This window comes from Heterodontus francisci, chromosome 10, assembly GCF_036365525.1.
Source record: "Heterodontus francisci isolate sHetFra1 chromosome 10, sHetFra1.hap1, whole genome shotgun sequence".
In the NCBI taxonomy this organism is placed as follows: Eukaryota; Metazoa; Chordata; class Chondrichthyes; order Heterodontiformes; family Heterodontidae; genus Heterodontus; species Heterodontus francisci.
Genome location: NC_090380.1, coordinates 50,725,042 through 50,737,058, shown reverse-complemented (window position 1 = coordinate 50,737,058; position 12,017 = coordinate 50,725,042).

Below are 12,017 nucleotides of genomic sequence, written 5' to 3'. Positions count from 1 at the left end.
ATCCACCCTATCTAACCCTCTGATTATCTTATATGTCTCTATTAAGTCACCTCTCCTCCTCCTTCTCTCCAACGAAAACAACCTCAAGTCCCTCAGCCTTTCCTCGTAAGACCTTCCCTCCATACCAGGCAACATCCTAGTAAATCTCCTCTGCACCCTTTCCATAGCTTCCACATCCTTCCGATAATGCGGTGACCAGAACTGCACGCAATACTCCAGGTGCGGTCTCACCAGAGTTTTGTACAGCTGCAGCATGACCTCGTGGCTCCGAAACTCGACCCCCCTACTAATAAAAGCTAACACACCATATGCCTTCTTAACAGCCCTATTAACCTGGTTAGCAACCTTCAGGGATTTATGCACCTGGACACCAAGATCTCTCTGTTCATCTACAGTACCAAGAATCCTCCCATTAGCCCAGTACTCTGCATTCCTGTTACTCCTTCCAAAGTGAATCACCTCACACTTTTCCGCATTAAACTCCATTTGCCATCTCTCAGCCCAGCTCTGCAGCCTATCTATGTCTGTCTGTACCCGACAACATCCTTCGGCACTATCCACAACTCCACCGACCTTAGTGTCATCTGCAAATTTACTAACCCACCCTTCTACACCCTCTTCCAGGTCATTTATAAAAATGACAAACAGCAGTGGCCCCAAAACAGATCCTTGCGGTACACCACTAGTAACTAAACTCCAGGATGAACATTTGCCATCAACCACCACCCTCTGTCTTCTTTCAGCTAGCCAATTTCTGATCCAAAGCTCTAAATCACCTTCAACCCCATACTTGCGTATTTTCTGCAATAGCCTACCGTGGGGAACCTTATCAAACGCCTTACTGAAATCCATATACACCACATCCACTGCTTTACCCTCATCCACCTGTTTGGTCACCTTCTCGAAAAACTCAATAAGGTTTGTGAGGCACGACCTACCCGTCACAAAACCGTGCTGACTATCTCTAATGTACTTATTCTTTTCAAGATGATTATAAATCCTGTCTCTTATAACCTTTTCCAACATTTTACCCACAACCGAAGTAAGGCTCACAGGTCTATAATTACCAGGGCTGTCTCTACTCCCCTTCTTGAACAAGGGGACAACATTTGCAATCCTCCAGTCTTCCGGCACTATTCCTGTCGACAATGACGACATAAAGATCAAGGACAAAGGCTCTGCAATCTCCTCCCTAGCTTCCCAGAGAATCCTAGGATAAATCCCATCTGGCCCAGGGGACTTATCTATTTTCACACTTTCCAAAATTGCTAACACCTCCTCCTTGTGAACCTCAATCCCATCTAGCCTCGTAGCCTGAATCTCAGTATTCTCAACAACATTTTCTTTCTCTACTGTAAATACTGACGCAAAATATTCATTTAACACTTCCCCTATCTCCTCTGATTCCACACACAACTTCCCACTACTATCCTTGATTGGCCCTAATCTAACTCTAGTCATTCTTTTATTCCTGATATACCTATAGAAAGCCTTAGGGTTTTCCCTGATCCGATCCACCAATGACTTCTCGTGTCCTCTCCTTGCTCTTCTTAGCTCTCCCTTTAGATCCTTCCTGGCTAGCTTGTAGCTCTCAAGCGCCCTAACTGAGCCTTCACGTCTCATCCTAACATAAGCCGCCTTCTTCCTCTTGACAAGCGCTTCAACTTCTTTAGTAAACCACGGCTCCCTCGCACGACAACTTCCTCCCTGCCTCACAGGTACATACTTATCAAGGACACGCAGTAGCTGCTCCTTGAATAAGCTCCACATTTCGATTGTTCCCATCCCCTGCAGTTTCCTTCCCCATCCTACGCATCCTAAAGCTTGCCTAATCGCATCATAATTTCCTTTCCCCCAGTTATAATTCTTGCCCTGCGGTATATACCTGTCCCTGCCCATCGCTAAGGTAAACCTAACCGAATTGTGATCACTATCACCAAAGTGCTCACCTACATCTAAATCTAACACCTGGCCGGGTTCATTTCCCAGTACCAAATCCAATGTGGCATCGCCCCTGGTTGGCCTGTCTACATACTGTGTCAGAAAACCCTCCTGCACACACTGGACAAAAACTGACCCATCTAAAGTACTCGAACTATAGTATTTCCAGTCGATATTTGGAAAGTTAAAGTCCCCCATAACAACTACCCTGTTACTCTCACCCCTGTCGAGAATCATCTTCGCTATCCTTTCCTCTACATCTCTGGAACTATTCGGAGGTCTATAAAAGACTCCCAACAGGGTAACCTCACCTCTCCTGTTTCTAACCTCAGCCCATACTACCTCAGTAGCCGAGTCCTCAAACGTCCTTTCTGTCGCTGTAATACTCTCCTTGATTAACAATGCCACACCCCCCCCTCTTTTACCATCTTCTCTGTTCTTACTGAAACATCTAAATTCCGGAATCTGCAACATCCATTCCTGCCCCTGCTCTACCCATGTCTCTGAAATGGCCACTACATCGAGATCCCAGGTACCAACCCATGCTGCAAGCTCACCCACCTTATTCCGGATGCTCCTGGCGTTGAAATAGACACACTTTAAACCAGGTTCTTGCTTGCCAGTGCCCTCTTGCGTCCTTGTAACCATATCCCTGACCTCACTACTCTCAACATCCTGTACACTGGCACTACAATTTAGGTTCCCATTCCCCTGCTGAATTAGTTTAAACCCCCCCGAAGAGCACTAGCAAACCTCCCCCCCAGGATATTGGTACCCCTCTGGTTCAGGTGAAGATCATCCTGTTTGTAGAGGTCCCACCTACCCCAGAAAGAGCCCCAATTATCCAGGAAACCAAAACCCTCCCTCCTGCACCATCCCTGCAGCCACGTGTTCAACTCCTCTCTCTCCCTATTCCTCGCTTCGCTATCACGTGGCACGGGCAACAACCCAGAGATAACAACTCTGTTTGTTCTCGCTCTAAGCTTCCACCCTCGCTCCCTAAATTTCTGTCTTAAATCCCCATCTCTCTTCCTACCTATGTCGTTGGTGCCTATGTGGACCATGACTTGGGGCTGCTCCCCCTCCCCATTAAGGATCCCAAAAACACGATCCGAGACATCACGAACCCTGGCACCTGGGAGGCAACATAGCAACCGTGAGTCTCTCTCGTTCCCACAGAACCTCCTATCTGTTCCCCTAACTATGGAGTCCCCAATGACTAATGTTCTGCTCCTCTTCCCCCTTCCCTTCTGAGCAACAGGGACAGACTCTGTGCCAGATATCTGTACCCCATTGCTTACCCCTGGTAAGTCGTCCCCCGCAACAGTATCCAAAACAGTATGCAAAAAACATTCTTCATGGCTCAACTGAAACTCACGAAAACCTATCCTAAATGCTATCACACAATCCTAAATATTTGAAGCAGAGCATTGCATATTATTTTACAACTATATTACAAAAGAATCTGTAAGATTACACCGCTGCTGAGATCCAATTTTAAAATATGATATACTGCATATGAAGGTAACCTAAATTTTCTTCTTTAAATTTCCAGATACAGAAATATATTGTAGTGATAGAGGTGTGGATCACTACTGGCTGAAATGGCAAAGTACATACACTGTATAAAAAAAAAAAAAAAAAATTGACCCAGAATTTATAGTAGTAACAACAGCAAGGCTGTTAGCACTTGCCGTTATTAGTGTGTAAAACTGACAGCAACTTCTGGCATCCACACATGCAGTTAAATCTGGAAATCCATAAGTTACTGTCAGAGATACCCTGGTCTGCCAGAGGGGGCACAACATAGAAATCACTGATTTGCTGTGATCTTAAACTAATTACTAAGTATTCTCAGTGTAAAGACCAATGAAAAGGTTAAATGTTGTTAATTCAGGAGTAACTGAATTTTTAATGCCATACAAAGCTATAATTACTGCTGAACAACTGCTCTGGCCCTAAAAAAAACATTTTACAAGTCTGGAGCCTCATTCCTTCAGAAAAGTTAAATGTGCAGATTTTAGAAAATGGATATTAAAATGTATATATTTTTAAATATTGCCTTTTACTGTTTAAGTTTTGTCTTTAATCCCATGTGTATGTCTCAATCTTTATTTTGTTTTCTGTTCATTGATTCAAATCTGATTTATGTTCCCTGCTTTTTACTTTCTACTTTGCCGTCTGTGAGAATTCTGCAATTTGATTGGCTGATTGGGCTGCCTGCCCTTTTCTTAGATGTCACAGATCCCTGTAGAAGGCACCAAGTTTGACCTGTCATTGGAATAGAGAAAGAGTCTGCACTCAAGAGCCCAGTAAAAATTTGTGCACAGCTTTTTTCGAGGTCAGTGGCCAGTGCAGTTCCATCTCCGCTGACCACAAAATACAAACAATTAACACAATACAGAGTAGTAGAGGATTAAATATTGGGAGGCCCTGTAAATATAACAACTACATGGAAATTTATGAAATAAAGGGTCCTTGATGGCAGTATAACAGTATAATTAATTTTCTCAATAGATGAAAGTCACTAGGGTTAGGAGAATGTTTAGAAATTAATTTTCAAATATAATGTGGAGGTTGTTCGGGGTCTTGTCAAGAATTATTCATTTTAGGGTTAAGACTGCAGATCATTGATGCAAAACATCTTCAACAAATGCAGAGTATGTAATTAAAAAAAATTCATTCAATAAGAAAAATCTGCTAGCACTTAGAGAATCTCGTTTTGCAATAAATTTTAAAATAGTCCGAAAATGTTTACAGACTACAGAATTCTGAAAGTAACTTGACAAACATGTGTTATTTTGATCACTGAAATCATTTTGCATCTTTTTTTCACTATTTAATTCTTCACATTGAGCATAACAGATTTAGGAGAAGAAATTCAATATCTAAAAATGGAATCCATTCCTATCATAGGTTTACTTTTTAAAATACTATTGGCATGGAAGCTTTATACTTATTTTGCCTCTAGCTCTGTATTATAAACAGACCTCTCGTCGATGCATGCTGCATTCTATTATTGATATGCTGCTGTATGTTTTACTGAAAGATCCATGACATACAAGATATATCAATATAGACATGATTAGGGGATTGACAATTTATTTCATCATCTTACTCTAGATCTAAGTGTTGTTAATGTATTCTGGCACATGCAGGAGTATTGTCAACAATAAGACTGACAATTGACTGCATGCTTAATTCAGAGAATTATAATCGAAATGATATATTTGTTTGTTTCACTGAATTATTATGGGTGAATTTCATGGTTGATAGCAATGAAGAATAGTATAGTAATAGTATCAATTATTGGTGGTAATCATTTTTTCACTACAGTGAGAGCAATTCAAAATGATACTTCTGTCAAAAAATGTGTTTTAAAATGTGCTTTTTGGAGGAAAATAGTTCTTTCCTTTAATGGTTGATATCATGGTTTTAAATGCTTGTGGTGTGGATGGTTGATGCTGAAATATAACAAACCACAGTCAATTTCCCAAATGCTTTAAGAAAATCTAATTCCCCATACCAAAAATAAGTCTGTGTTCCACTACTCTAATCATCTATGTAGTTAGCACATGGAACTTTTACAGACAACGCTGCCACCAACATGATTGAAATTGAAATACTTTTCTCCTTGTAGTGAACTGTATTGAACTGGCTGATTGTATTGTGATAGCTAAGTATTTGTATACTGCTATTCTACCTCTTTACTGCTTTCTTTGTTGGGAGATGTAAATAAAGTTTCCAACATTGCTGCTTCTAGTAAAGACCTCGGCCGGAATTTTACTCGGATGGCGGGGGTCTTGACCTCCAGCAAAAGTGCCAGCGAGAACCCTGCGTCGCCTTTCCTGTGGGAGGCCTCAAATCAAATGTCAATTAGGCACTTAATGTAATATAAGGGTGTGAAGGGGTTAATGTTTGAGACAGTGAGAGTAGCCCCTCCCACTGAAATGATGATGATGTAAACGTCACATGGTATTAGGCTTGAAAGAAGCTAGAAGCATCATGAGAGGTGCTAGCTAGACAGGCTTGATGAGTGTAAATAGTTACGTATACAAAATAAACGAGTTACTATTTAGCCATACAAGGGCATCTAAACTATGAAAGACGCTAACAACAATATACAACACTTAAATGGACAATGGTGGGCCTACCGTAGGATGAAGGACCCCGCGACGGAAGTCCCATCCTTTTCTTTAACTGAACAGCCCCACCACTGATGCGATGGCTACTGCTGGTGGAGCACCCACCCGACGCCTAGGAGTGGCCACCTTTCCCGATGCGGGGTCCCTCATCAGGAACTAAGTGCCTTATAATGAGGGACACCTCACCAGCCACCCGCCCCCCCACGGAGCTGGCAAGCAACCCACACAGTTTTTCTTGCCGTGCTTCCCGTGCGGCCACAGGACTAGATGGATGGATGTTGGTTGTCGGGCCCCGAACTAGAAAACTTTATCAACTTTGCTTCCAATTTCCACCCTTCTTTCACCTTTACATGGTCCATCTCTGACACTTCCCTTCCCTTCCTCGACTTCTCTGTCTCCATCTCTGGGGATAGGTTGTCTACCAACATCCATTATAAGCCCACCGACTCCCACAGCTACCTCGACTACACTTCTTCACACCCTACCTCCTGTAAGGACTCCATTCCATTCTCCCAGTTTCTCCGTCTCCGACGCATCTGCTCTGATGATGCTACCTTCCATGACGGTGCTTCTGATATGACCTCCTTTTTCCTCAACCGAGGATTCCCCCCCACTGTGGTTGACGGGGCCCTCAACCGTGTCCGACCCATTCCCCGCACCTCTACCCTCACCCCTTCCCCTCCCCCCCCCAGAACCGTGACAGGGTTCCCCTTGTCCTCACTTTTCATCCCACCAGCCTCCATGTCCAAAGGGTCATCCTCCGCCATTTTCGCCACCTCCAGCATGATGCCACTACCAGTCGCATCTTCCCCTCCCTTCCCCTGTCAGCATTCCGAAGGGATCGTTCCCTCCGCGACACCCTGGTCCACTCCTCCATTACCCCCACCACCTCGTCCCCGTCCCAGGGCACCTTCCCCTGCAATCACAGGAGGTGTAATACCTGCCCATTTACCTCCTCTCTCCTCACTATCCCAGGCCCCAAACACTCCTTTCAGGTGAAGCAGCGATTTACTTGTACTTCTTTCAATGTAGTATACTGTATTCGCTGCTCACAGTGTGGTCTCCTCTACATTGGGGAGACCAAGCGCAGACTGGGTGACCGCTTTGCGGAACATCTCCGCTCAGTCCGCAAGCAGGACCCTGAGCTTCCGGTTGCTTGCCATTTCAACACTCCCCCCTGCTCTCATGCTCACATCTCTGTCCTGGGATTGCTGCAGTGTTCCAGTGAACATCAACGCAAGCTCGAGGAACAACATCTCATCTACCGATTAGGCACACTACAGCCTGCCGGACTGAACATTGAGTTCAATAATTTCAGAGCATGACAGCCCCCCATTTTACTTTCATTTTTAGTTATTTTTTCTTCCTTGTTTTTACATTCTTTTTTACATTTTTTACAATCTTTTTTTTTTGCATTTATTTCATTTCATCTTAGTTTGTTCAGTTTGCTTACCCACTGTTTTTTTTCAGGTTTGCACTTGCTGCTGTTCAATATTCAGTGTATTTACACCTAATCTGTACTAATGCTTTGTCTTTCAACACACCATTAACATATTGTTTGCCTTTGCTCCGTGACCTTTTGGTCAGCTATGTGGCCTGGTCCAATCTACACCTTCTCCTTTGTTATCTCTTGCCCCACCCCCACCTCACTTGCTTATAATCTGTGACTTTTCTAATATTTGTCAGTTCCGAAGAAGGGTCACTGACCCGAAATGTTAACTCTGCTTCTCTTTCCACAGATGCTGCCAGACCTGCTGAGTGATTCCAGCATTTCTTGTTTTTATTTCAGATTTCCAGCATCCGCAGTATTTTGCTTTTATCCCTGTAGATTTACTTTGTGAATACACAACAGAAACATGGCAATGAGATGGAATTGAAACATTTTTTTGTACATTAATTCGAGGGATTAAAGTCTGAAGAACATTGTGACACAGTTTTTGGAATTCCCAAAGTCAATTTTGAGGAAGATTGGGCAATTTGAAAGATTGCTGCAGGTGTGTCTTCAATTTGTGTTCAGGTTCAACTGAGTGAGTCAGCACTGAAGACATATTTTGGGACAATGGGGGAATTAAACCCTAACAAAGAGGACTGGTATAATTATGAACCAAGGTTACACATTTGGTTGTAAGTTAATAAAATAGGGGACGAGAATAAAGTGAATGTTTTCCTCACCATGATGGGGCTAGATGCTTTTGAGGTGGTGTTTAACCAATGTTGCCCGCGAGACACCAGTACCTTGGACTATTCAGAAATTAACGAGATTCTGGACTCACATTATGGCACGACTAAGAATGAAATTGCACTGCCAGTTTCATTTTGTGGAAGGAAGCAGTTGGCAAGTGAATCTATTGCAGATTAGATTCTTGAATTAAAGAAACTCTCTTGTTACTATGGATATGGCCTGAACTTAGAAGACACTTTAGAGACATGCTTGTTGGAAGTCTAAAGAACAGTACATTCTGGGCCAAGCTTTTGAGTAAAGGCAATAAGCTGTTGTGAAAGGAGGCCTGTGATGAGGCCACAGCCATGGAAATGGCAAGGAATTTCTTTTCCTGAGCTGGCAGGGGATGTTCAGATTTCAGCAGGGATCAGGCCATGGCAGCCGAGTTCACAAACTCAGGTAGATGCTATCAGTGCCATGGTAGCCACCAACTATCTAAATGCTCCCATTTCCAGTCAAAGTGCTATGTCTGTGGGAAGGTTGGTCATATCCAGTTGGCATGCAGGAGTGGAGGAAACAGAAAAGCTCCAGGTCATAGCAATGCACCAGGTCAAAGTTGTGGCAGACCTAAAGCTATTTCTGGTTCCTGAAAGTCCTTGACTGCACATATGATATATATGGAAAGAAAAGTTGGTGTTACCGAGCAGGAAGATTGAGAGTTGTACTCAGAGAGCAAGAGAAACAGCACATGGAAGTTGAGAGAAAAAGGGCTGAAAATATAATTCTAGTGCCCACAGTAAAAATGAAAGTTGGAGAGTCACAACTTACCTTCATCATTGATACAGCTGCAGCAGTGTCTGTTATCTTGGAATGACAGTACAAATATCCCTAAGTCACATTCCCTTACAAAAAAACTGGTGTGAAACTGACTAGTTATTCCAATGACAGTATTCCATTATTAGCTGAAGTTAGTGTTAGGGTGGAATACAATGATGCATCCTATTACTTGCCATTAGTAGTAGTAGGAGGGAACAAGATCTCCCTGATGGGAAGAAATTAGTTTAAGAAAATACATTTAAACTGGGCTGAGTTATTTACAGTAGGGATCAGTAAGAATACATCTGACATTGAGAAAGTGCTAAGGCAGCACAAAATGGCCTTTGAGCAAGGAGGACCAGGGAAGGTTTCTTTCATTCCATGGTCAAACACAAGAAACATGTGGGAATGAGTGCATGTCGATTTCTTTGAAGTGAAAGGTCAGGAGTATTTTGTTTTGGTTGATCGCTACAGCAAGTGGATAAATGTTGAGTTTATGCTCAATACCACAAGTGGAAAAACTATTAATATTTTGAGCAGTTGGTTTGCAATTTATGGGTTGTCAGAAGTGTTGGTGTCAGATAATGGTCCACAGTTTACATCAGAAGAGTTTGCAATATTTCTGAGTAAGAATGGAGTCAAACACACTCTAGTACCACCACATCACCTAACATTGAATGGTGCTACGGAAAGAAGTGTACAAATTGTGAAGAGGTCTTTGAAAAGTATTTACTAGGTCACAAGCTAGGTAGTAATTACCATGTTTCTCTTTCACATAGGCTAAACAATATTCTATTCTTTTACAGAATAACCTTACAGGTTGCTCACCTTACGAGTTAGTGTTTAAACATGCTTCTAGGACAAGGGTTAGTTTGCTTAAGCCGAACCTCAATAGCAAAGTAAGAGAAAAGCAAGACAGAGTGAAGATGACTCATGATACTCGAGGCATGAAACTTAGAGAGTTCAGCGCAGGTCAAAAACAACTGAGGTGATAAGGAGAAGTATGTGTTTGCGGTTATTGTAAAAAGATTAGGTGCATTCACATATCTATTGAGGATTGGGGGGAGACTTTGTCAGCATCATGTTGATCATTTGCTTGAAAAAGGAAATCTGACAAAAGGAGAGCATAAGAAACTCCTATAGTCCAGGTTCCTACACTGTAGAGAAACTCAGAATAAAAGTGAAAGTCACATAGAAACAGAAAGTTTGCCGGTATCACTGAATCAACTGGTAGAGCAAAGTGAGTCAGGGTCTTTGATTAAGACTAATCAATCAATTTCACAGTCCCGACCATTAAATGGAGATTGGAGTCACAGCTCAGGGTAGGCACAGTGTGAGGTGTTGGGAGAGCAGAGTCAAGCTAATGGAAATGGAAGAAGATACCAGCCAGAAAGAGAGAGAAGCTAGATAGGTTAATTGAAATTATGCAGGATGGAAGAAAAAAAAGTTGTTCTTTTCATTACTTCTTGAGAAATAATATTTTTTTAAAGACATACTGGTGTTAAGGAAAAAAAACATGTAAATTACTCAAGAAATATTTGTTACATATGTTTCAGTTGTGATTACAATTGCAAGCATGAAAACCAGGTATTGTTATTGTATTCTGGGAAATTATGTACAAGTACCATTTTACTTTTAATGTATAAATTGTTTTTTAAATAGGGAGGGAGTGTAGTGGACTGTATTGAACTGGCTGTTTGTATTGTGATAGCTAAGCATTTGTATACTGCTATAGTACCCCTATACTGCCATCTCTATTGGGAGGTGCAAATAAAGTTTCCAACATGGCTGGTCCCAGAAAAGACCTCATGTAGATTTACGCCATGAATAGCCAACACTTCGAATGCAGTGTACTATCTGGGATTAATGCCCGTTCATCCATTAATCAGATTACATTTAAAAAAAAACAAATTGCAAATATTTGAAAACAAATTTGAGTAAATCAGTTTACAGTAAAATGTCAACACAAAAGTTATACTGATTTTTAGAAGTTATCAAGGACATGATGTAGCAATTAGTATCTGTTTTAAAATGAGTTTAAGCGCTTCCATAGGGAAATGATCTCATTATGCCACCATTGTTTATTAATTATTGAAATTGCCTGGGTGTGCCAATCACTGCATTAACTGGTCTTTAGAGACAGGATTTTGGGTGTGATTATGGGATATCTAGCCTCTATGATCTGTCAGTAAAATGTAAACAATCACACTAAATAGCATTAGTGACTTGCTGTTAGTGTGGAAGGTCAGTCAAAAGGACATATATAAGAATATTAATTTAAATTGAGTAATTGAATCGTCATGATCTCAAAATGCTGATAAAATTTAACAGTTACAAAAGATGCCCATTAAAGTATGCAAACAAATTAAATAAAGTACAAATATTTGAGTGAGTGCTGGAACAGGTCAATTTTATCATCGCCTCCTTCATTTTCTACAGAGAAGCTTAAGATTCAGAACTGACATCTTGAAAGAACTATGCTGCAAAATTCGGCTCCGTACCGTCTGTAACTTTGGCATTACAAGTGCCAATTTGGTGCCAAATTGGCATCTGCGCCATGCATGCACACTTCAAGAGCACCCTGCGCAAGAAGCCACCTTTGTGAGGACAATAGCAGGGCATCAGGAGCGCATGCTAGAAATATGCACAGTTGGTAGATCGTGATGTCCTTCAGCATGTAACGCTGCAATCTTCAAACTTGCTGTTCTAGCTAATGCCCCCTCTTAAACACACACAGCTGAACATGCATTTAGCAGTAGGAAGGACCCCCCTCCTGACCTTTGCCCCCACTATTAGTACTATTTAAAGGGATCATCAACCACTCTCGGGTTAGTTGCTGATTTATTTCTGCTCACTCTATCTTAGCTTGTAGAAGTGTCTGGTGGTATGCAGAGTTGTTTAAGCGTTGGTAAATTCAAATGGGAGAAATGTTGCAGGTGGAGAAGGCCTTAATT